Here is a 22,912-nt window from a genome sequence, read left to right as displayed (position 1 = left end):
ATACAGCACTTTGCCATTGACACACAGGTGTGATATCAATGCCTTGATCCCTGCCAGGGCAGGGTGCCCTGATGCGAACTGGAAAAAAATCCTTGAGGGAAGGTGTGCTGTGAGTGGGGACGATACAAAGTCCTGCTGACACTCCTGTAAGGAAATGGTGTTTGTTGGCTTCCAGGGACTGCGACTCAGTCCTGACTCCTGTGCCTAGCTCTGCTCCCAAAGCGCCACGCTCAAAGCTATGGTGAAATGGAAAGCATTTAATTTTGTTCTGTGGTTCAACCCTTTTCCCGTTTCACAGAGCTTTGTGCTTGCAGATGGCTCTGAAATCCCTACACAGAAGAGCAGTGTTCGGGAGCTTGGGGCTGGGGCTTTGTTTTCCTGACAGGGGTTTAAAAAGCATTTCCCACAGTGGGGTCCAGTGGGCAGGTTGTTAATTGCTAACTGAGATGACTTTTCACCTGATCCTTCCTGCTCTTCCCCACCAGCACCAGGAGCACTGCTGCAGCACGGCGGAGCCATGCAGGGCAGCTTTCAGCGACCTCCTGAGAGGTGCCCCTGGCCTCCCGTGGTGCACACACACACACACCTCTGCACTTGGGTAACCACAGCTCAGCTGAGAGTCATTTCTTGCTGTTGGCACCAGCAAAAGCTCAAATTCTGAAAGCCACTATACACAATTTGCCTTTCACTTACAACCCATCTCAGTGGCCTTTTTTTCCCCCCCTCTTCTTTTTTTAAATGACAACACAGCCTCCTGRTCTCAGATCTCCACTTACAGAAGGACCTTGACTGCTAGCAGGGCAACACACGGCAGGTACTTGAATGAGCTGCTGGGTTTAGCAGACTTTCTGACAGGTGTCTCCAAGGGTCCTGGCCAACCCTGTCACCCTGGTTGACTCTTTTCTCCTGGAAAGGGTTGTTTTGCCATCTCTGTGCATGAGAAGCTGTGACCTGCCTGGGCAGGAAAGCATCCTGGTAACCAGACAAGTAGTGGTGAAGACACTGTGTTGACAGAAAGGAGAGAAACAAGCTTAGGGGCTGGAAGGGATTTTGGAGAGGTTTAATATAGCTGTCAAACTGATGTATGGGACAGAGGAACACCAGCCAGTGATCCAGTGCCCTTGGTCCATAATAAAAACTATACAGGCTAGAAGGCAGCCCATGAAGCTGGCAGGCAGTTTCCTGGGGAGGGGAGCTCAGCTCTCCGGGATACCAGGGCTCACGCTGCACAACACCCCTGAGCTGGTCCAAGGCTGGTGCACAAAGCAGGGCTTTGGGGAGACACCTCCTCTCCTCCTCCAGCCCAGAGCAGTAGTTCCCCACCTTGTGCCAGCTCCCCTACCCCGAGTCCATTTAGCTTGCTAATACCACAGAAAACTACCCACCTTCTGATGCTGGCTTAATGCCCATCAGGCATACTGAGCCAGCCAAAAACAGCTTTGTGACAAGGCTGGCTGTGGGGAAGGTGGGCATAGGGATACCTGTTTGGAAACATGCAGGCACTTTTTTCTGATTTTTTCGAACTGGAAGAAAAGCTTTTCTCTGGTGCCTTCTCACTTTTGCTTTGGTCATCTTAACTACCACTCTGCCTTTTGGGCAAAACGGTTTCCTTCAAGTCGTGGGAAGCATGCATTCTTTGAGTCCCCAGTTATTCTGGGAACAGCCTGATACCAGAGATGACATGCAATTAGGATGTGGTGTTTTCAGGGGTTGTGGAATGATTCAGGGTGCCCCTGCTTCCATATATGGCATTTGAAAAACTAATAACCGCACAACACTGATGATGTGCTTTGGGAACAAATTTTTCACAGGTGGCTCACAAGAACATCTCATGCATAACGGGTTCCCCACGCACGCTTCTCTCCAGGACAAGCAAGTGAAAAGAAATGCAGATGGAGGCAGAGCCCCGGGAACACGCTAACCCTGATGTTCACACACAAGGGTGCCAACACACATCAGGAAAACAGACCCTTTAAAACAGCCTGCGGCATGAAAGCCCCCTGTGAGATGGGTGGCTGCACCCATCTCCATTTATAGGAATCGAGAACTGATGAAGCTCATCCTGTGGCAGAGCAAGCATTGTTCAGCATTCATCATTAACATGATGTCATTAACAAACCAAACATGGCTCTAGACTATCTTCTTTCTTGGCGGGGATTGCCACTATATATATGACTGCTGCCAGCAATTAATATTCTGGGATCTTTCACCTTTCTACCTTTCTCGTGGGGTTTGAATCCCTACCTAATCCCCTTTACAGTTTATAGCTCCTTGGCCCAACTGATCCTACCTTAATCTGTCCTCGGAAAAATGCCAGTGACAGTACATCCATTTTCCATGTTGCATGGCCTGCCTTGCCAGGTGCTGGGAGATCTTGACTCTCCGTGGATGCCTGGAGGTTGGAGGGCTCAGGAGCTCATTGCACCCCATGGGATCAAGCCCTAAGGGCAAAGTGGACGATCCCAGACACAGTCCAGTGCTTGTTCTCCCAAGGATATGGTTGAAAAAAGCTCTGTGGTAGAAAATCCCCTGTACTTTCTCACAGAGGAGACTGGGAACAATTTTATTTGTTCTCTACAGCTCATGTTAATGACGAATGCTGAACAGCAGCTATCTTCTATTACTGTAGCTGCCCCTGTAACCATCATCCTTCCCATTGCAGCAGCATGCATGGTGTTTGCGCAACCCTACTATAACTTCATTAGCAGCCCAGGAGAATTCCTAATTAGCTTGTTATTTTGACCTGCTTCTTGTATTTGATTTCTAAAGGGCTCAAGTAACAGTGCCCAGGCAACAGCTGGACAGATGTTTCCCTGGCTTCATTATAATTAGCAAGTTGTTCTGGAAGTAGCTGATTTAATGAAGTCTGTTTTCCCTTGTGAATTTGTCTAGAGGTTGAGGTACTCTGAATTCTGTGATGGCTATTATTGTTGAGTGGGGATGTTTGGAGAATAAAAGTCCTATTAAAGCATTTACTTTCATGGGTAAGAACTTACTCTGTTTGAGACCTCAGCCCCTTGGTCAAATGCGGTCAACACTGGCAAAATGTGTTCAAGAAGGGAGAAGCAGTAATGGATCTTTGCTATTGTGTTCACGTGATGGTAGAGAGTAGAATAAAACCTCTTCTCCTTTTCGTCCTCTTACAGTACATAGAAAGCTAAAGGATTTTTTATTTTTCATGCACTTTTTTGCTTGTTTACCCACTGGTCTGAGCCTCTTTCTGTGTTTGGAGCTGTTAAAATTCCCCAGGGCATCCAGGTGGAATTATCTACATATGTTTGCATTGCTTTATTTGCAGAGAGAAGAAGTTGGACTGTCCCTCAGGTATATTTTAACTGTGGCATGCTGGTAGCACTACCTAGCTGTTGGATAGCACTTTGTGTCTGTGGACCTTTGTTTCATGTGGGGATAACAAGGCAAGCAGGTTATGGCCGCGATGCTCTGACAGAGCGGCCTTCAGGGGCAGACAGAGCTTTCTGCCTCGCCATGTACCGCAGCCTGCAGGCAGGCTGCATGACGACTGCGCGTGCTTCAGCCTGTATGACCCTGTTTGCTCCAGAAATTGTGTGGTGGAAGCTCCAATAGATGCGCTGGCTACTGAGAGCAAATTTGGCCATGGGAGAGCTGCGATGGCTGCCTGCATGGATAGCGCAGAGGYGAAGGGCCTTGCTGGTAAGGTTGGACTAGAACGGCTAACTTGTGGGGCACCTCCTTCCAAGCTTATGTCAGGGTGAAAGCGAAATACTTGCAAGGAGGAAGGCCTGCTTCCCAGTTGTGGCCACCTGACATTTGTATGGAACAGGTTCAGCAGCATTTTGTGATTTTACTTCTGCACTTGTACTTTACTTGTACACTTCTGCAAATACAGTGACTGTGCAGCAGATGAATCCTGAGTAATCCCCTGTCTCTCCTTGCTTTTGTTAGCAAACGAACAGAAAATTTTCCTTTAATGAGTTGCTGAAACAAAGGCATCAGAACAATATGTCTGCAAAGGACTGTTCTGTTATGATCAATAGGTTGTTTTTTTGTCAGATTTTTTAGACATTTTTTAGTTGTCAGTCTGTGTCAGGGCAACGCTGTGTCCAGCAACAGAGACCCTGTGACATACGCAGGACTTTCTCCCCTGGGGGGTGCTCCTGGRTTTTGAAATAGACATGAACCAAAATGCAGATGGGAATAAGCTTTGGAATTTCAGAGCCTGATGGGAAAACAGAAGAAGCCCCTCCTTGGGAACAGAGTAAACAGGCTTAAATCACAGAGGGGCAAGGACCTTGGGGTAATGACCTGAAAGCTGTTGCTCTGCAGACCCTCTTGCTCCTAACATCTACAAGGCAGTAAGGTTTTCCAGTACAGGGATGGTGAAAGACAAAACTTTTAGACAAAGTTCTTCTGTTTCAGAGCCCTTTCCTGAGCCTCATCCCTGCCTAGGACTCTGTGACATCTCCCTGGTTTTACAGAACTGCTTCAGCTCCCTCTGAAGTCTCTTAATGAACAAAAAACGGTGGCAGACATCAGAGCGCAACGTGGAGAATAGATGACCTGTCTCTTCACTCAGTGCCACTGACCTACTTTGCCTTTCAATTATCCACAGGAGAGTCTCTCTGCTTTTCTCTCTGTTTCACTGGTAATTAGTTAGCAAAGGAAAGCGCACCTTCAAATAAACCATTTGTTCAGTGCCGTGTTAACCAGTCTTTGGCTTCTGAGACAACAGAGTCTTCTCCCCGCCTCCAGCAGCTAAAGCACCAAAAAACACTCATTCAGAGGGACAACATGTGTTTATAAATAGATGGGTTCAGGGAATGAAGGACTGTCTTTCTGGAAGTTGTTTATTCCCAGGGGCAGGACCATGCTCCTGGGACTGCGGAGAGCTTGGCACCCTCTCCTGGAGCTTCCCAGAAGGCCACTGAGCTCAGGCTGTTTGCAACTGGGTTTCTTCATCATCAGACCAAGTGTGGCAGCCCCGCTGGGCCAAACATTTCCAGGCAAGGCACTTGAGGGGCAATGGGGATGTCCTATGTCTATCAGCCTGATGGACAGCAGCTCTCTCCCATCCCATTAACACTGCCACTGGGAAGTGCTCAACAAATGGTTGCTGTTTTTCCTTCACCCAGACCTCCCCTAGCTCCACTTGTCTCTCATTATATATGGGAATACATAGTCTCTCTCAGATGGGAACCGACTTCTGTTTAGTGCTAGACAGTTTTACTCCTTGTATAGAGTTTCTACCTATTACCACAATATGGATTAACAACATTGTAAGACCCTTACATTTAGTAGCTGCCCCTGTTTGAGCTCCGTAAGTTATTCCCTAAACTTTAAAGTCAAGAAGGGAGACGAGAAGAAAGCTGTCTCCCTCGGACTATTTCAATCATGTTGAAGATGCCAGCAATTAACCTAAAGGGGCTGAAGAGAAGAAAAATGTAGGGGCTTGCAGGAACTTAGAAAGAGAGATAAAGGTCACAGGATGTGAAAAACCAACACAAGCAGTTGGTCAGTGTCTGTATTTTATTGTTGTTTCATATGAGAATCATAGACTTGGAAAATAATTCAGGTTGGAAGGGACCTGTGGGCATGACCTGGTCCAGCCTCCACTCAAAGCAGAGCCAACACGATCAGGTTGCTCAGGCCCTTGTCCACCTGAGTTTTGAGTATTTCCAGGGACGGAGATCCCACAGCTCTCTGGCCCATGTCCCACTATTGGACCACCCTCAGGGTGAACAGTTTTTTCCTTGTTTCTATTAGGAATCTTCCTTCTTGCAATGTGCAACTGTTTTTTTTTGCTGCACTGCTCTGAGAAGAGTCTGACTCTGATCCTTCTGCATCCTCCCATTAGATAGTGGAAGACAGCAATAATTTTCCCCCAAAGCCTTCCCCTCTCCAGGCTGAATGAGCCCAGCACCCTCTACCTCTCCTTATGTGCCCTGCACCCCCAGCCATCTGGGTGACCCTGTGCTGGGCTCACACCAGCATGTCCACGTCTGTGCTGTGCTGTGCACTCGCCTTTAGTAAAGGCCACCAGGTTCCCGTCAGCCCATTGCTCCCAGTCCCTCTGAACAGCAGCCCTGCCCGCCGATGTATCAGCCCAATTTGGTGTCATCCACAAACCTCCCCAAAGGGCACTCCATCCCATTGCCAGGCTGATAATAAAGACATTAGATAGACTGGCTCTGTTATCATCCCCTGAGAGATGCTCCAAATAACAGGCCACCAGCTGGACTCTGCACTGCTGATATGCACCCTTCTAGCCTCATGATATGGCCAATTTTTCAGCCACTGTATCATCCACTTATCCAGTCCGTATTTTACCACATGGCTGTAAGGGTATTTCATTGTTTAAAGGTACTCAGTTGTCTTTCTAGGATATGGTCTTGCTAAAACCAAGGTAGCAACACCTACTGCTCTTCCCTCACCCACAGAGCCAGTCATTTCACTGTCACAGAAAGCAGTCCACGCATGATTTCCCCTTGTTGGTCAAACCCTGCTGGCTGTCCCCAAACCCCTTCTGGTCCTCCATGTGCCCGGGTCTGACTTCTGGGAGGATTTTTCTCCATCACTTACCCAAGGCCAGAGGTGAGGCTGACCAGCTGGGAGTTTCCCTACCCTTCTTCTTTACCTTCTGAAATATGGGTGCGATATTTGCCATTTTTCAGTCATCAGAAACCTCCCCCAGGCACCAGAGCGGGTCTTTAAAATTCAGCACTAAAACAGTCTTCATACCAAAGTGTATCTTGGATTTGCATTTCTTTTCTTGTATTGAGGGACAGTGAAGTATTTACATCTGTTCCACAAATCTAGCTCCAAGATCCACCAGACTCAAGCCTTCTAGTTCATGAGTGCTTTTGCAAGTACCATCCTACAGTTTAAATAATAGCCAAACTACAGAGTTTCTTCTCTCCATTTGGAGGCACTTTTAGCTGAACCTGGAGAAAAGAAGATTTCTCTGACACAGGAAAAATCACAATTTGCAGATGAAATTCGACCAAACTGGGCCACCAGTTTCTCCACAACTCAGACATGTCTTCTAATCTGCCACCAGAGAACTGCAGAAAGAAAGAAAACGCAAAGCAAAAGTAGTTCTTCTGCAGTTTTGCTTTTTATCTCACAGCTACCTAATCTGATCACTGCCTCCTACCTTTGTGGTAAAAGCAGAGCACACTTTAACTCATCCATGTTCCCCTGGTCCAACAGAGCTCATCTCTGTGGTTTAGGGCTGCTCTGTACAGTTCTGTATATGCATCATCTTTGCAAATAACAAGGGAGAGCAGTGCTGCAGTACACTTGCTGTGCTCAGTGACTCTTTTCTGGGGCATAAGCAGTGTATTTAGCAATTAGCCTTTGTTTCCTCCTGCTCCCTCGCCTCTCCCTGGAACAAGGCACATCCCAGCAGGATGGGTTTCTGACTGCTACTGGTGTTCCCACAGCAGACAAGGCATTGCATACAGCAGCAGGCAGGGAACACATGCATGGCTTGCTTAAAAGCTTAAGCAGTTCATGGATGCTCTTTCCTGCTCCATGTGGAGTGATCGTGACCAGCGCTAGGGCGCAGATAGTTTTACAGTTATTTTAAACTGTTTCTTTCAGCCTCTGTTTTTCTAATTGTGTACCAACATTGTGCTCAGGGCAAGCATGGAAGGTGGCTGATATTTATTACTCTGACAGAGGTCATGATGCTTTTTTCCAAACAGACTCAGAGGCGGTGAATGAAGCCTAAAATTTAACTTTACAGAAAAAAAGCACTTATTCCTCTTATCCTGTGCAGGGGATGGTAAGGTGAAAGAGGAGATCAGGCAGTTATGTCTGCTTCCCCTCGTGAGAGTTTCTCTGAGCTGTGTAATATTTCAAACTCGCTATGGGAGACAGTCCCAGTGTCATAGACTTCACTTAGGTATGGGGTAGGTGCATGGGGAAGAGAAATGAACTGTGCAGAATTCCCCAGCAGCTGCATGGGATAGACATGGGAAACTGGCTCCAAACACCCCAGCCCACCGCATCCTCCATGGGACCACCCTGCTGTGATGTGCATGTTTGCCACTGCCAGGTCTGAGTTGCTAGTGCTCTCACAACTAGGTGAGAAGTGATACTACTGGCCAGGAGGGTTTTAATGAAGAGTTTTATAAAACTCTCAGGAGAACAGAATTTTCCATGAACTTTTTAGATTATTTGTTTTTGCAACTTTTTCTTAATTTTTTTTTTTTCCCCCAGAGGATTTGAATCCTCTCCCCTTCCACCAGCTTCCTCCAAAACTGCTCTGGGGAGGGTGAGGGTGGACCCTGCAGCTTTACTCAGTGGAAATTCCTGTAATCATGCTCTAAATCCCTGCACATGACCGACAAAGTGGAAGCCGTACAAGAGCTTGGTGGTTTTGGCTGGGGCTCAGATATCTTGGAGACTTGAAAGTTATTGCTGCTTCTTTCATCATCTCTTATTTTGCCCTAAAATCTTCTCCTTCCCTCCTTCTCCCCTTGGTCTTCCTTACTTCTTCTTGACCCTCCTTGAAATCATTAAAATCTTCCTATCAGCTGTCACATCCACTGCTCAGTGAGATGCCTCCTGGCAGGTCCTGAGGTGTAAACAGCAGTTTTTACTCTGCCGTTAGTGACATGAAGTTCATTTTCCCACACCAGATGCACTGGCTCTCCCTGGCAGGTGGGACCAGACACAGCATTATCCAAAAGGAAAGGCTGGGCATTTCCCTCCAGGCATCTCACTCGGCATTTCTGCCCCACGCGCAGAGCGGCACGTTGCTCGAAACGTGGTGTCAGCGCTCAGATAATTACATCTCTGTGGCAATGGGCACTGCCTTCCCGAACAACGAGGCTCTTCATCCTGCTAAAGACAACAAGGGCTGCGCTGCTCATGCGCACCAGTCTGGTCCGGCACGCCGCTGCGCACGGCGGCAATGCAAGACGCTGCACCGCTGTCGCACCCCGTCCGCCTGGAGCCTCTTGCCACAGCAGGGCAAAGCACACACACTTTGCTCAGACAAAAAAAGGAAAAAGCAGCTGGCTGTGGGGAAAGCATCTGAGAGGCTGGCTGGCTGCAGGCGCTTTCCTTTGAGCTCCTGCTCCTTACAGAAACGGGGAAGCCCTGGCCCTGCCTGAGGGCTGCTGCGCTGCTTGCTTCGTCCCCAGCACACTGTCCCCAGCCCCGACAGCCATGACTCTGACCCAGGGCAGCAGAAGAGGCCTCCTCCTTATCTCCTCCACCGGCTTCCCACGCGACTGCTCTTCCTTTGGCAGAGCTTCCCCCCATGCAACGGGAGGATTTCATCAGCCCGCGTAAATGCTGGCTGCCTGCCCAGAGAAGGTGCATGAGCATTTGCCTTTTAGCAGGAAGTTGCACTGTATCCTGCGACTCTCCAGGGACTGCTGAAATTCCTCTTGCAGTAAATCAGTGATAAGGAAGATGGAGATTTGCGTGGAAGTAGGTGTAAGCCCGGCCTCCAGAGGCCGGCTTTGACCTGCTGTGTTACTGTGCCAGCAATGTTACCAGGGAAGACAGTAGAAAAGGCATTTTCCCAAGCCTTCAGCCCAGCAGGAGATCACTACCCCCCAGAACAGAAACTCACAGTCAGCTGAACTGTTTCCTAAGGCCTGTTACCCTGGGATGCTCTAATCAAAGCTAAAGAAATTTGCTGCTCCCTTTGAAGACGTCAGACAGAAAGTGATCCCAGTAAGTATCATGCTGAGTGAGGACTTGCTTTTCTTGAAGGGACGGTACAAACAAATAGTGGGGCATCTTTCAGCACRCTGTGGAAAATACTTCTTTGGAAAAGGAGCACAGCCTGGAATAGAGGGCCAAGAAGAGTGAGGATTTCTCAAGCCATATTCATTGATCAGTTTGTAGGCAGTCATTTTCCAGGCTAAAGCCAAGCCATGCCAGGGTTAATTCTGATTGCCAACCAGCTAGCGTACTTCAAGAGCAATCCCATCAAAGCCCCCAGTGCTKCTCTGGAGGTCAAACCAGCATAAATCACAAATTGTCACCTTGCATTGCATGCTGTTAAAAAAAAAGCTGTTACATTGGCATTAATGCATCCTTGTGCTAGATTACACAGCATCCTCGCTCAGAGCAGTCCTTCTTTGCAGACAACAGAGAAATCTGATTTTGGTGTGTGTTTTCCATGAAGAAAATAGCGATGGAACATGTTGCCCTGAAATTCCTTCACTCTTTCTGAGTCTGAATATTTGTCCCTGACCTGGAGGCTCCAGACSATGCTGTAAAAGTGTCTTATCTGGGCTTCAAAATGTCAGACAGATGCAGGAAGAAAAGATCAAAGAAAACAGAGACTGGAACAAGGATAGGAGACTGCCAAGGTTCACCAGAAAATTGCAGAGGGAATGATGACCAAACTGGGGCCAGAAATCAGAGACTCGGGTTATAATTAGCCTTGGGAGGTCGGGCAGAAAACACCAGGCCTCAGATACAGATCAGGTGGGTGAATAAATAACTGTGCTTCAGAGCTGACTGCTCTTCCAGTTATGCTCCAGAAGACCTCCATTAGGCCTGGTCTTCATGCCTAGCCCCCACAGATCCCACACCTACACATTTTTCCTACTATTTAGGTCACCAGCTGCTGATGAGAGCCTTCTTTTCCTTTGCATTATGCTGTAAATACAGGCTCTGGGAAAGCAGCACCAATGCGTATTAATGCACTGGACCTAAACAAAACAGGCTCTGCATAAAGTGAAAACCAGCCAATCTAAAAATATCCTTGGGGCAGAGAGCTAATGCATAGGAAAGAATAATATGTATTCAAATCTATCTATCTGTTTTATATTCAAAACAATGTACCCAATGTTGAGACCCATTTACATTATAACAAAATTCTATTTTGCTTAATCTGTAATCAAACTGTAATCAAACATTCTTCATTATGATGATGTTTCCCATTGGCCTGGGCTTTTTCCTAGTCCATAAAAGGAAACCTATAAATACATTGATGGGCTACCTAGTATGAGGACCCAGACTTCAGTTCTTCAGCAGAACTAGATAACCAGTTTTGCCTTGTGATCGAGATCTTTGAGGAGACAGAAGTGATCCAATTTTTGTTTCCTATTAAGAAATTTTATGCCCTTAATACTTAATAATACTTAATTTAGTTAAATTGACAAACTTACTTGTCAATTTAGGCTACAAACTCAGTCAAAAAAGAAAGTGCTCAGTAGTGCAAATGAACAAAACCTTTCAGAGCAGATCCAGATCCCAGCCGCATTGTTCCTGAGAATAAGAACAGCTTATGTTGTAGCTCCCACAAAGGGAAAGGATAGGATTAGTGCATAAACAATCCTGACTTTACTTGCTCTAGGTATAGCCAAAGAGATTGAAATTGTTCCAGCTTCATCCTAATTGTTAGTCACTTTCATGCATCTATGCACTATTATACTGACATTTCTTTTTGTTAAACTGTTGCTCCATCTGTGAAGGTTTTTTTGATATATATCAAGAACAGGAAGTGCCAATAYCAGAAGCTGAAAGGAACTAATTCCTCAAAACGTCAAAGGGCTTCTTTAATACAATTCAGAAAATGTTTTCTTTTGGAAAAGCCTGGTCCAATATACAGCCAAAGGGTGCTGAATTGYTAATGTTCTTAAGAACACGGCTCACTCAGAAGAGAAAAATTAATGTGTGAGCACATGAATTTTCATCTTTGTGCCAGGGTGCATGTGTTAAGCCAGTACTTTTATGCAAAATAAATGTACAAATGCACCTTCAAGATCCATCTTACTTTTTCTTTCACAGAAAAATGTTGTTATTTGCAATATAAAAGAATCCAGCAAGTAGTTATAGAACTGCTTGGATTTTGTTGTCTGGGTACAACAACATTTCAAGGGGCTGCTTGTAGCCATTTCTGAGGGAAGAATAACTCAAGAACATTGGAAAAAAGGAGTGTAATCAGTGCTGTTCCCGTAGAGAGAGTCAGTACTTTTTTTTATTATTATTTGCTTCCTTTCTCTTAATTCAAACCAAAAATCATTCAGACTGATGGTCTTTGAAAAAATATCGTGTTATGATTTCTGGGCAAAAGAAGTTGTATAGTTATTCTATGGTTTTATATGTGGTCCATGTTTTTTGAATTTCATTTTTTTGTTCTTTGATTTTGCCCATGCATGGCTTAGCTTGTGCTCCTTTGGCACAGCAGCAGCACTGTGGTGAAGATAACGGACAATGTTAACATGGACAGCTGTTCACATGCCCCCTATTCTAACTCAGTCAGGTCAAATCTCATGCCTGTAAATGGCAATGTGAAAACGCCAAATATTGTGACAGTGGCAAGGTCGCTGTCACAATCCTTCTTTCTGTTCAAGAAGGAAGCTCTGATATGAGCTCTAGGCATACCTCCTGCTTGGTTTAAAAATCTGCACGGTGGACTCTTCACTTCTGTTGATCTTACTTCTCTGCCTTAACTAGGCGCTTTGGCATGTGATGAGACAGATGGCCCAGTCTAGATCTGAGCGCAGCAGAGGCACCCTCCAGAAATGAAGACTGTAAAAATTGCAATTCCCAGGTCCCTTGGTTTTCTGGACTGGCTGAATCATGCTKTCCCTGTGCTTCTGAAAAAGACGTCACTGAGTGGCTTTGGCATGGCAATGCAAGTCGTAATTCATTACTTGCAGGATGTGAGAGAGTAAATGAGATCATTCAAACAAAACAAAACAAAAAAACAGAGTGGTGACAGCTCTGAAGCAGATGGCTTCAATGTCATCTGGGACTATGTTTGTGTCTCATATAACATTTTGTTGAATTATTTATCTGTTTTATATCTGATGAATAATGTGGAAATAGGTCCTAGAGCACATAAAATACTAACTTAGGTCAGCTAGGGCATGGTTTGTTTAATGTCACAGGAAGAAAAACAATCACTGTTCAGTTCTTGAACTTTGCAACTCTTCCCGCCCCCGGGAACGAGTGTTTCTCCCGTTGATGGGTTCTCCAAGCTGGAGCTCACCCGGCAGAGCAGGGAATCCCCTGCAGCCTAAGCGGGATTTGCAAAGTCCAGCTGTGTTTTAGCAGCGTGTGCTGCACGGCCACACAGAAATCCAAGCGCTCAGGAACTTGGAAGCTTTCCCCAGTGCGTGGTGTAGGGAGAAGTTCATGCTCTCAGCAGGCAGCCAAAATGAGACTGAATGTAGCAATACTTCAAGACACCTTCTAGTCTGGGAAAAATAGAGATACTGACTTTGATTTGGGTGTTCAGCCCCCAGTTTTCAAGCTGTGTTTGCAAAGTGAGAAGGAGAGGGTGCTTGAGAAAGAGAAAAGCAAGTTGGCCCTCTACGACCAGTGAAGGTTTCTTCCGTGCTGCTGTTTACAGAGCCACTGTAGGCATCATACAAGGCTGAACTGATGATACCTGCCGACGGATGGAGCTGCAGAAAACTCTGCTCTTATTTGTGCTGTCTGAATGTATCTGGCACAAGGGGAGCTAAGTCAGCTCCATGCACTTGCTTTGGCTTTCCCTTCCCAAAATCAGGACATGGTGACCTCTGATGTCAGTCCCGCAGCATAGGTGGGAGATCATGGTTTTGACAGGACATGTGGGCTGTGCTGAGCAGGTAATCCAGGCAAACCGTGAAGTGCGGGAAGCATTTTCAATCTTTTGATGTCACAGTAAATCCTTTTTAAAACCCTGAAGGTCACGCGACCTGCGCAGGTGGAGAGCACAGATGGCACGAGAGCAGCAAGGTTGAGATGCCAGTCAGTATGTGGAGCAGGACATTACAAAATCTGCAGACATCTGAGCAGGGGGAGGGAAGGTCTTTGCAAAGCTTTGGTACAAGCTGTAAAGGTCTTTCCATCCATTTGTCAGGGAGAGCTTGCAATTTTCATGTCARGGTAGAACAACCAGTCCAAAGAGCTGAGAAATTTGCACAAGAGGGTCAGAGAAGGCTCATGGCAGCTGTCACAGAAAGTTCAAATTTTAGTTAAATATAGCAGCATTGGTTCAGCATCCAGTTAAAGAACTTGAAATAATGCTACTGACACCAGCACAAACACTGTGGATTTGAACAGGGTAAATAGGAGCAGGTTTCATGTCACCATACAAAAAATAATTCCTACCAGGTTTTGTTAATAACACCTTTGCTGAGGGAGACAGCATCAGCTAAAGGCCTCTGGTCTTTGCCATTGTCTGGTGGCACCTGACACCAGCCGTAACGTTGGGCCAAACCATGACCTGACGTAAGTCAGTGTTGCCCCATCGCTTCAGCGGAGATAAACCAGCCCAGACTAGCAGATGATCAGGGTGGGAGGCAAAGAGCTTGTGCATTGCCTGAAGAGCAAAGATTTGCCCTGTGGTGTTGGACCAACTCCCAGAAATTAGGCGAGAAAGCCAAGAAGGGAGTGCAGCCTCCTTAAGGCCCCTTTCACGTTTCAGGCCTTATAGTGAAAACTCTCTGCTCCATGCACTGCACATGCCAGCTCACAAAATTATGGCATTTTGGACTGCAGAAGAGACAGATCATGGGATCATCTGACTATTTGGGTTGGAAGATCCTCATAATAAAGCTATCATGCTTCCGTTCTCTCAGCTGGCTGAGCATGAACAAATTTCAGTGTAGTTCTGATGGGCTCTCTTGTTCCTGGACTGGCTTTAACCCAGTGTCACACAGATGTTTTTTTGTGTGGTCTGTGCTAAAGCAGAGCAGGATTGTGCACAGCACTGTCGAGCCGCAGGGGAGTTCCTGCTCTGCTGGGGGAGCCCTGCGCTGAGGACCTGCTAACAGCTCTAGTCCGTGCGATCTGAATGGATTTGGGTTTTCTACAGCCCCATCCAGCCTTAGATGTCTTCAGAGCAGTTTTATGCCACGCTTACAGTAGTGACCTAGTAAAGGGCTTCCAGAGCACCGATGAGGGCCATTTCCAACCCTCTGAGCTGTTCATTCCCTCTATTCACGTAGTAATCAAGCTGCTGAACTCCATTTCACAGTACAGCCCTGTGGGAGTAATAGGCGTATACTCTTGAAGCACTTTGCTATTTCCTTTCTCCATTGCTATTTTTCAGCAGTCAGCCAGCTGCAGTTACACTGAAAAATTTTTTTCTTCTTAAAAATTTTTTCCAGAACATTTGTTTTTATTTCTGATTTTTTTTAATACCAGCTCAAAGTCAATGGTTTCACTAAGTTAATAGCACATTAATGCAATTCTTGTAAAATCTATTGCCCTTTGTAGAACCAGAAATCCTAAAGTATTATAAGCCAAATAGAATTAACTGCAACTATAATGTCTGAGGGCAGGAGTGTCCTTCGGTTGTTTACACAGTTGAGCTTGCCATCTAGCAAAATGAACTTAACCCATTCCTCATACTGCCAGAAAGACTTGCTGTATTTGTTTTGTCACTGTCATGATCCTTCATCCCCCCCACTGAAGCAGAGGAATTGCACCTGGTTGTATCTTCAAGGATTACGCCGCTTTATCACGTTATCACTGATGCATTTTGAAATGACATCCTGATGCTGCTAAAGGCAGCAGCTTCTCAGGCAAACTGAAAAGAAAACTTTGCAAGTGAGCTGGTGGGTGCTGAGCTGTTGGTCTTTGCTGGAGGCAGGTCCCTGCTACACCTGCAAGCCTCTGGGTGGGACGTGCCCACGTCCCTGAGCTGCTGTGGCGGGGAAGAGGGCCCGCAGGACTCGTCCCCATCCAGCTCGTTGAACAGGAAGGCTCTGGAGAAACAGGAAAGCAGTAACAAAGCAAATAAAAGAAGTAGCTGAATGAGCAAAGTGATTAGGGAAACAACAAATGAGAGAAGCAAACTGACAATCAGGAAAATATAGCAAGGACATGCTGGTGATCACAAGGTCCCAGGCTGGAGTGTGTCTGTTGCAAACTCAGACCTTCAGTCCCCGAAAAGCAACCGTATTGGCAGACCTAGAAAAGCAACCAAGAGTGAAGGTCCCAAGGCAATGAAACCTCCTGTTTATTGGCACGTTTAAAGAAAAGACAGATCATGGTAACAGCAGCTGGCTTAGTGAAGCAATTTGTGGATTTAATGTTAAGCATGTGGTTGTTGAACCGGGGTCTGTGCTACCTTCTCTCCCTACGCTGAAATGCCTGTTGCCCCCAGTCAGGTCTCAGCCACAAAAGTGTAGGCAGTTTGGAGACGACTGTTTTGTCCCTTCCTGTGATATATTAGCTCTGTGGCTAAAGTGGAGACTTCCTGCTGCAAGGCCAGCAGCTGCAGTGAGCAGTAATGCACAGATGTAAAAAGCACTAGCTGTAGTGAGCATGAAAGAGCACTGAAAATAAATCAGCATGACTGTCTGTGAGGAACACGCAAACGCTCCCAGTCCCTGCTCTGCTTTGCTCAGCTGATAATAATTTGGCATAATGTATTTCACAAGTCATGTAAGGTCACCTGCTCATATGGGCAACTTAAGTGTCAGGGGAAGGGCAGGATCTGGAGATCCCCTGGATTTGCATGTGGGTAGCTGAAAGCAGAAGTGGGTCCTGCTAAATTCCCATTAATTAAAATTGTTCAACCAGTGGGGGAAAAGAAACCTCTATCATTTATTGTCATTCAGCAGTAATGACAGTAATGGATCTTTACTGTTTGCAGGGACTGGTTTTATACAGTTCAGGCTGAAGTTGTTCAGAAAATGATAACTTTTGCATAGAAAATGCTCTACAAACCCATGCAAAAGGCTGGCTAGGTGGAAGTCTGTGGGGCATTTAAAAATGGAGGCAGTATCCACCTCAGACAGACACTTAATCTAAACAAACGCAAAATCATTACTTTTGATAGACCTAGGTCCATGATGGAGCATCATCATCGTAGCAGCATGCCCCAGCAACTTGCTGGGGACAAAGTCAGCAGGCGTGATTTATAGCGAGGCAGAGACGAGTATCGGAAAAACTGGATAAGCAGGAGGAGTAGCATGAATGGGGAGAAATTCAGCAGAACTGGGTGCAAGGACATGGACTTGTGGTCTAGTAAGAGGGAACTCTGCTCGCAGGCTCACAGCTCCTTGGACGGACTGGATGAAGAGGACACAGAAATGGGCCGTGACTTCGAACCACGTGACCCAGGTGGGGTGAAAGCACGTGAGAGACTCTTTCAAGATAGGGAAGCATTTCTGCTGTCTTGAAAGACCCTTATTTGCCATCTGGCCACATCTGCTCAGGGCAGGCGAACTCAAACCGGAGCAGAAGCAGGGAAGAGTTTCTGGCGTGACGACGACCTGGAGAGGGACTGGCGCGACAGGAGAGCAGCGAGCRTGCTCAGCCAGACGCTGCGATGGACGCTGCGACAGCAGAGCTTTGCTGCCTCGATGTAAGAATATACAGATGCATAATACACAGATATCTCACCCCCGGGGCCGCGGGCGGCGGACGAGAGGCGCCTGACCCGGCGGCACCGCCAGGGCCAGCGTCGCTCTGCCCGCGGCGGCACCGCGATGCCGCAGGGGCTCGCGGGGGCCTGGCCGTGTCCGCCTTGCGCCGGCTGCAGAGCAGGGCAGCTGCTCGCGCCGCGGCCCYGGCCGGCAGGACACAGAGGAGCAGCGGCAGGGAAGGGAGCCAGAGAGCTCCGAAAGCGGTGGAAACGCAGGTCTGAAGTAGCTCGAGGCACCTTAAAATCCCAAAGATTTGTTTCGCCATTTCTCCCAAGCATTTCTGTTCTGCTAACCCCCCCCTTCCAGGTCAGGCTAAAGTAAGTGCTTTATATTTGTATTTATGTAGAAAAAGCCTCATCTTTCCCTCCCAGCTAAGTTTCGAAACGCACCACAATGGAAAGTTTCTTGGAATTATTCTGGGACACATATTTGTGAAGGGAGGTGAGGTGGGAGATAAGAAAAGTAAATAAGTACAGAAGCACAAAAAAGAGCAGACAAGGAAGTGTTTCTTAAACCATTTCCTCTTGGTCGTCTCACAGCCAGCTTCTTTTTTTCTTTTCCTGTCCCTTAAAATTTGCATATCTTGCATAGCTTGCGAGCCCTCGTCAATAAAAGGGGCCTTGGAGAAAGATTTAAACAGCTTAGAAAGATGAAGTCTTTCCTGTTAATGTAATAAGCATTTCAAAACTCTCAGCACTTTGGCCTTAACTTTCATTTTATCTAAACAGGAAATTAAAATTTGGCACACAGCAATACTGAGAAAAACTATATAGGTAGGAAAATCAGAAATCTTATCGGCAGAAAGTTTTTTTTTCCCAATCCAGGGCATGACTCAAGATGGACATCTAAATATTTAGCATTGTCCACCAGTTAGGATTGGCTGAGATGCAGCTTGTCTGCAATAAAGAACAGGGGGATATTCACTACCCCAGAGGTTTTCTGCTGAAACCAGAAAACCTGGTGCAAACTAACCCCTGGCAAAATAACTAGTGGAAACGACTGATGGCACTGTTGTTAAGCTTGTAAGTCTTCCCCTCCTTTTGTCAGCTTTTAGATCTTCTTTGGGTCATATCCACAACTCCAGTGAAGAGTAGATCTACCCATTATTCACAGCAATAAAAAAAAAAAATCAGGAAAAAATTTTACAAATTCAGCACAGCAACAAGTAGAGGCAAAGCAAATGGTCTGTTTTACTGTGGCTAAACTAAGAGTGTGCTGTAAAAACTCTGCAGAGATAGGAGAGCTGCCTGGCATCGTCCCCAGCGATCCCTGCCCCGGCGCAGGCAGAGCTGGCTGCTTATTATCAGCGAGCGCTGCGAGTGCTCGTCCTTGCTCGTTTGCTCCTTCAAGCAAAAGGTTGTTGAGCGGAGGCGGCACATGGAGCAGGTGGGGAACCAGCAGTGCCGCCCTCTCTGAGGTCCCCTTCCTGCACGCAGGTGTAAAAGCAGAAAGAAAACTGGGTGTAATTTTCCCCGCCTGCTCCAAGTCAGTCGTTGATTATGCATGGGTTTCGTGGGTGTTTCCTGAGAGATCTGATGCGTGGAAATATCTCTGTGGTCAAAAGGGTTGTTTCTAGGTGCCCGGGCACCCACAGACTGGTRAGCTCCCACGGCGTCATGGGTTAGTGACCGCGTTGACGCTGCTGACGGGAGCCTTTCCCCGTGCCCGGGCAGCAGGAAACCGGGGTAGGACTACAAACATAATGCAATGGCACGACATACTGAGCCCTAAAACACTATTAGCCTTGCAGGTCCTTCTTCTCCTCGGGCTTTTCAAAATTTCCCCCGTGGGTCAGGCAGCACCCCCCGCACGCCAGCCTAAGAAACCAGCGCTAACGGGGAGGCCGTGCGGCGGCAGCCCTGGGCGAGCGCGGTATCGCCCTTTCGCCCGTGCACTGCCAACCCGCAGCCCCCGGACAACCCCCCCGGCCGATGCACAGCACCGCAAACCATTTTTTACCGGCAACCGGGAAGACGAGGCCGCCGCCTTGTTTCGGAAAGGAGATGCGCGCGCGGAACCTGGGCTCCCCGCGGAAAGCACGGGCTGRAAACGGCACATGTCCCCGGCATGCCCAGCGTCTGCTGCAGATCCCAGGCCCAGAGCGCTGCTCCTGGGGCGAGACGTGGAGGCAAAAAGTCCCCCGGCGTGGCGGGAGGCACCGGGTGCGGCCGTGGGCGCTGCAGCAGGGTGCGTGTGTGCAAACAAGCCCCGAGGGCACCTCCACACCCTCCTTGGGTAAACTGCTCCCTCCGTGCAGGGCGGCTTTGCCCCAGGGGCCGCCGCTGCCCACGCGCAGCTCAGAGGCAAAAAAATGACACYGGCGCGTGGAAGCAGACCCGTGCAACTGCAAAATGCAATTTTGGTGCCTCGCCCCTGCCCTCAGACCACTCCCGGCCTTCTTCGTCRCTGTTTTCCTCCACTTTGCTTTTTTGTTTTCCATCCTCCTAAATGCAGGTATACTGAAAACACCATTTGCCAGTGAGATATGCTTGTGTCCATCTTGATATCTTTGCTGATAAAACTGCTGACAAATAGGGCCAGGGAGAGGCTCAGCTTTTCCTATACAGATTGGTTATATTTTAACGCTGATACTGTTCAAGCAAATGCAACTTCTGAAAATGCTGCAGATGGTGGAGGGGGGACAGGGATGAGTGAGCCCCCGTGCTCTCTCCTTGCCCGGAGCACTGATCTTGTGAGGACAAATTTAGTAACTCTCAGCCTCAGTATGGTCTACAAGGCGAAGCTGCTGTGAGTAACAGTGTTGTGTGTCAGCAAGTCCTATGATTTCGGATCCTCTAGACAGCCATTCTGACTGCTGCTTTAAAATAAGTTTGAAACATCCTCACGTCTCTCGTGTCTGTACGGGAACCAGCTCTGCAAAATCCTAGTGCTCCACAGAAGCAGCTGAAAGCTGGTGTTTCTGTGAAATGCCAAGGAAAATTAATAGGACGGGCCCCAAGCTGTTTATTAAACGCCCTGGTGGTTCTCCTAAACTTTAGCTATACTTTTGATGCCCACTATGTATATGGCGTGTGTGTGTGTTTAAGAATTCACTGAACAATGGAAAAAATCTTTGCAAATAATCATTTTCTGAACACCCCCTTTTCCTCAGAGTGTCTCAAAATGTCGTATTTACAGTGAATTGGGTAGTGAGCACCCCTTCCCTGAGAGTCAGCGCACTCCTGACACCTGAGAAGCACACTGCTATCCCATATTTGTAGGCTTAGAAATGACACAGACTACTAATGGGCTTTTTTCCTTCCTCTGTCTCTCCCTCCTTYGATTTTTCTCAGCTTGCAGGAACCGGCTGAGGGAGAATAATCAAAATCTGAAYGACTGCTCACAGAGAAACTGCTCACAGTTGCCCTCGCTGCTGCCGCAGGCACCAGACAGGTGGGAAAAGTCCTCGGGGCTAATCAAAGGCTTGGTGGGAGAAGCAGTAACAAAGCGGACGATCAGGAGCCAGGCTGCGGTGAGTCCCTCCGTCCTGATGAACCTCTGCCGGAGCAGGAGAGCGGCTGCTGTTTTGTTTGGCTTTGCTGTGTTTTGCTTTGTTTCCAGCATTCCAAATCAGACCCGGGCTGGGCTTTTCTGGAGAAAGGTGCCTCTCTTTTATTTCTAACTCCTGTTTTTGAAGCAACAGTAACAGAAAATGTTCCCACAAAAGGATTGCACAGTCAAGTATTTATTTTTCTAAATGACAACTGCTGATACTTACTATGGTCTTGGCACTGCTTTATGCATAAAGTCAACAGCAGAGTTCCTGTTGGCTGAAGTCCCTGTCTCAGAGTGTGTGTGTTTTTGGTTAGTTAATATCACAAAACTGAGCAAGGAGCCTTGGTGTAGGATTCTGCCATAAGCTTAACAGACACGTTGGAGACAAACGGAAGACGCTGTGTAACCCCTGATGCCGCAGTGCAAGCAAGGAAGCAGGGATCTGAGAGGTGGCAAAGGTGTAGGGGTTGCAGGATACGTCTTTTTCTAGAGCCCCACTCACCTCAGCCCTGACGCAAGGCTCTAGTGTCTCTGTTGGGAAAGAGGAGCAATACGCTAGAGCTGACTGATGGGAGCCAGGGCTGGCCACCGCATGGCTTGAATCTGCAAAACGGTCCTGTCCCGAGCACCACAGCCCGGCCCGTTTTACCCCTTTTCCCTGACAGGGTCTGAACGAGCACCAAAACCCGACTCTTCCCTACACGGTAATCGGCTAAGTGGGTGTTTGGAGGCTGGGGTTGGCAGTACTACGAGAGCAGGCCAGGAGTTTTCTGACTGCGACAGAAATACTCATGGAGTGATGAAATGCCAGCGTTTATGTGAAGCTGTGCCAGCTTGGTTATTAATGCACAATTGTGACGTGATGCTGTATGCCTGCCAAAGTGTCGATTTTTCAGGATTACTTGGAAAGTAAGGCGCCTTTGCTGCGGTACATGGTTGCTATAGAAAACTTTTACATCAAAACACCTGCCAATAGAGGAGACCACCTGGGTTAACAGGCTTACAAGACACCGTTGTGTACTGTTGCTTGTGGCTTTGCTGGAAAATCACGTATGGCAAGCTACAGGAGAGCCCACGCTAGGGAAGGGACAAAAGAGCAACTTCTGTTCAACCAGTGTGACAAGAAAGATGAACAAAGAGTGTGACAGAAACAGGAAAACTCACTCGCTCAGATGAGAGTGTCAGTGCAATCTGTATTTCTTATTCCAGCCATGAAATTATCCCTTTTTATTACAACCTGGTTCTCTCTCTCTCTCTCTCTCTCTCTCTCTCTCTCTGACTTACGAACTTGCTACCTGGGCAGAGCTAGTTAAACAGCTGTCTCTGAGCCAGTTTGAATAAGGAGGTCTTTGGCTGGTATTCTGCCATAACCCTTCTGGCTCACCCTTTTGCAGACCACAAGGGCAACACTGGCTCGGAGCACAAGCTACAACAGCCCTGTGGTCGCTCTAAGTTGCRCCAGCGAAGGCGGCCCACTGAAAAGCCACTGCATTGCTGCAGCAGAAAGACCTGTCTGGCCCCAGGACAACACAAATAGCAGAAAGGTCAGGGAGTTGCTAGGCCAACAGCCCAAAACAGTATTTTTACAACCATCAAGAATACTGTGACACCAGTCAATTCCTGACTCCCTGCTTAAAACCACTTCCAGATATTTCCATCTTGCATCACTCTTCCTTTAATCCTCCAGTGTGTAAACCCACAAAGGGGAAAGTCTAGAAAAAAAAAMCCCAACCCCCAAAATCCGCAACAAACACTTTGAAATTTCCCAACATCTATTAAGAAATTTTTGCTTGATGAAAACACTGAATAAAAGCACAGCAAAGCCTGCAGGATGGATTTAGGATGTATTTTTAGTTAAACTGTTTTACTACAAACTCAGGACTGGAAATCCCCAAGCAGACCTCCAGACCTAAGCCTGCTGTGCTTTTTCATGAGAATTCACTACAAACCACAAAACTGGGACTCTACATGTGCGCAAGGAAGAAATTTTTGCGCGGGCGCGGCGCAGAAGTTGAATCGCACTGTTTGCCTGGGCTTGGGAGCCCTTCTGCGAGCCGATCCGAAGCAGAGGGGCAGGGGGGATCCGCGGA

This window comes from Apteryx rowi, unplaced genomic scaffold, assembly GCF_003343035.1.
Source record: "Apteryx rowi isolate R43461 unplaced genomic scaffold, aptRow1 scaffold_182, whole genome shotgun sequence".
NCBI classification, from domain to species: Eukaryota; Metazoa; Chordata; class Aves; order Apterygiformes; family Apterygidae; genus Apteryx; species Apteryx rowi.
The sequence above is the reverse complement of the archived record's forward strand: the minus strand, read 5'-3'. Positions refer to the sequence as shown.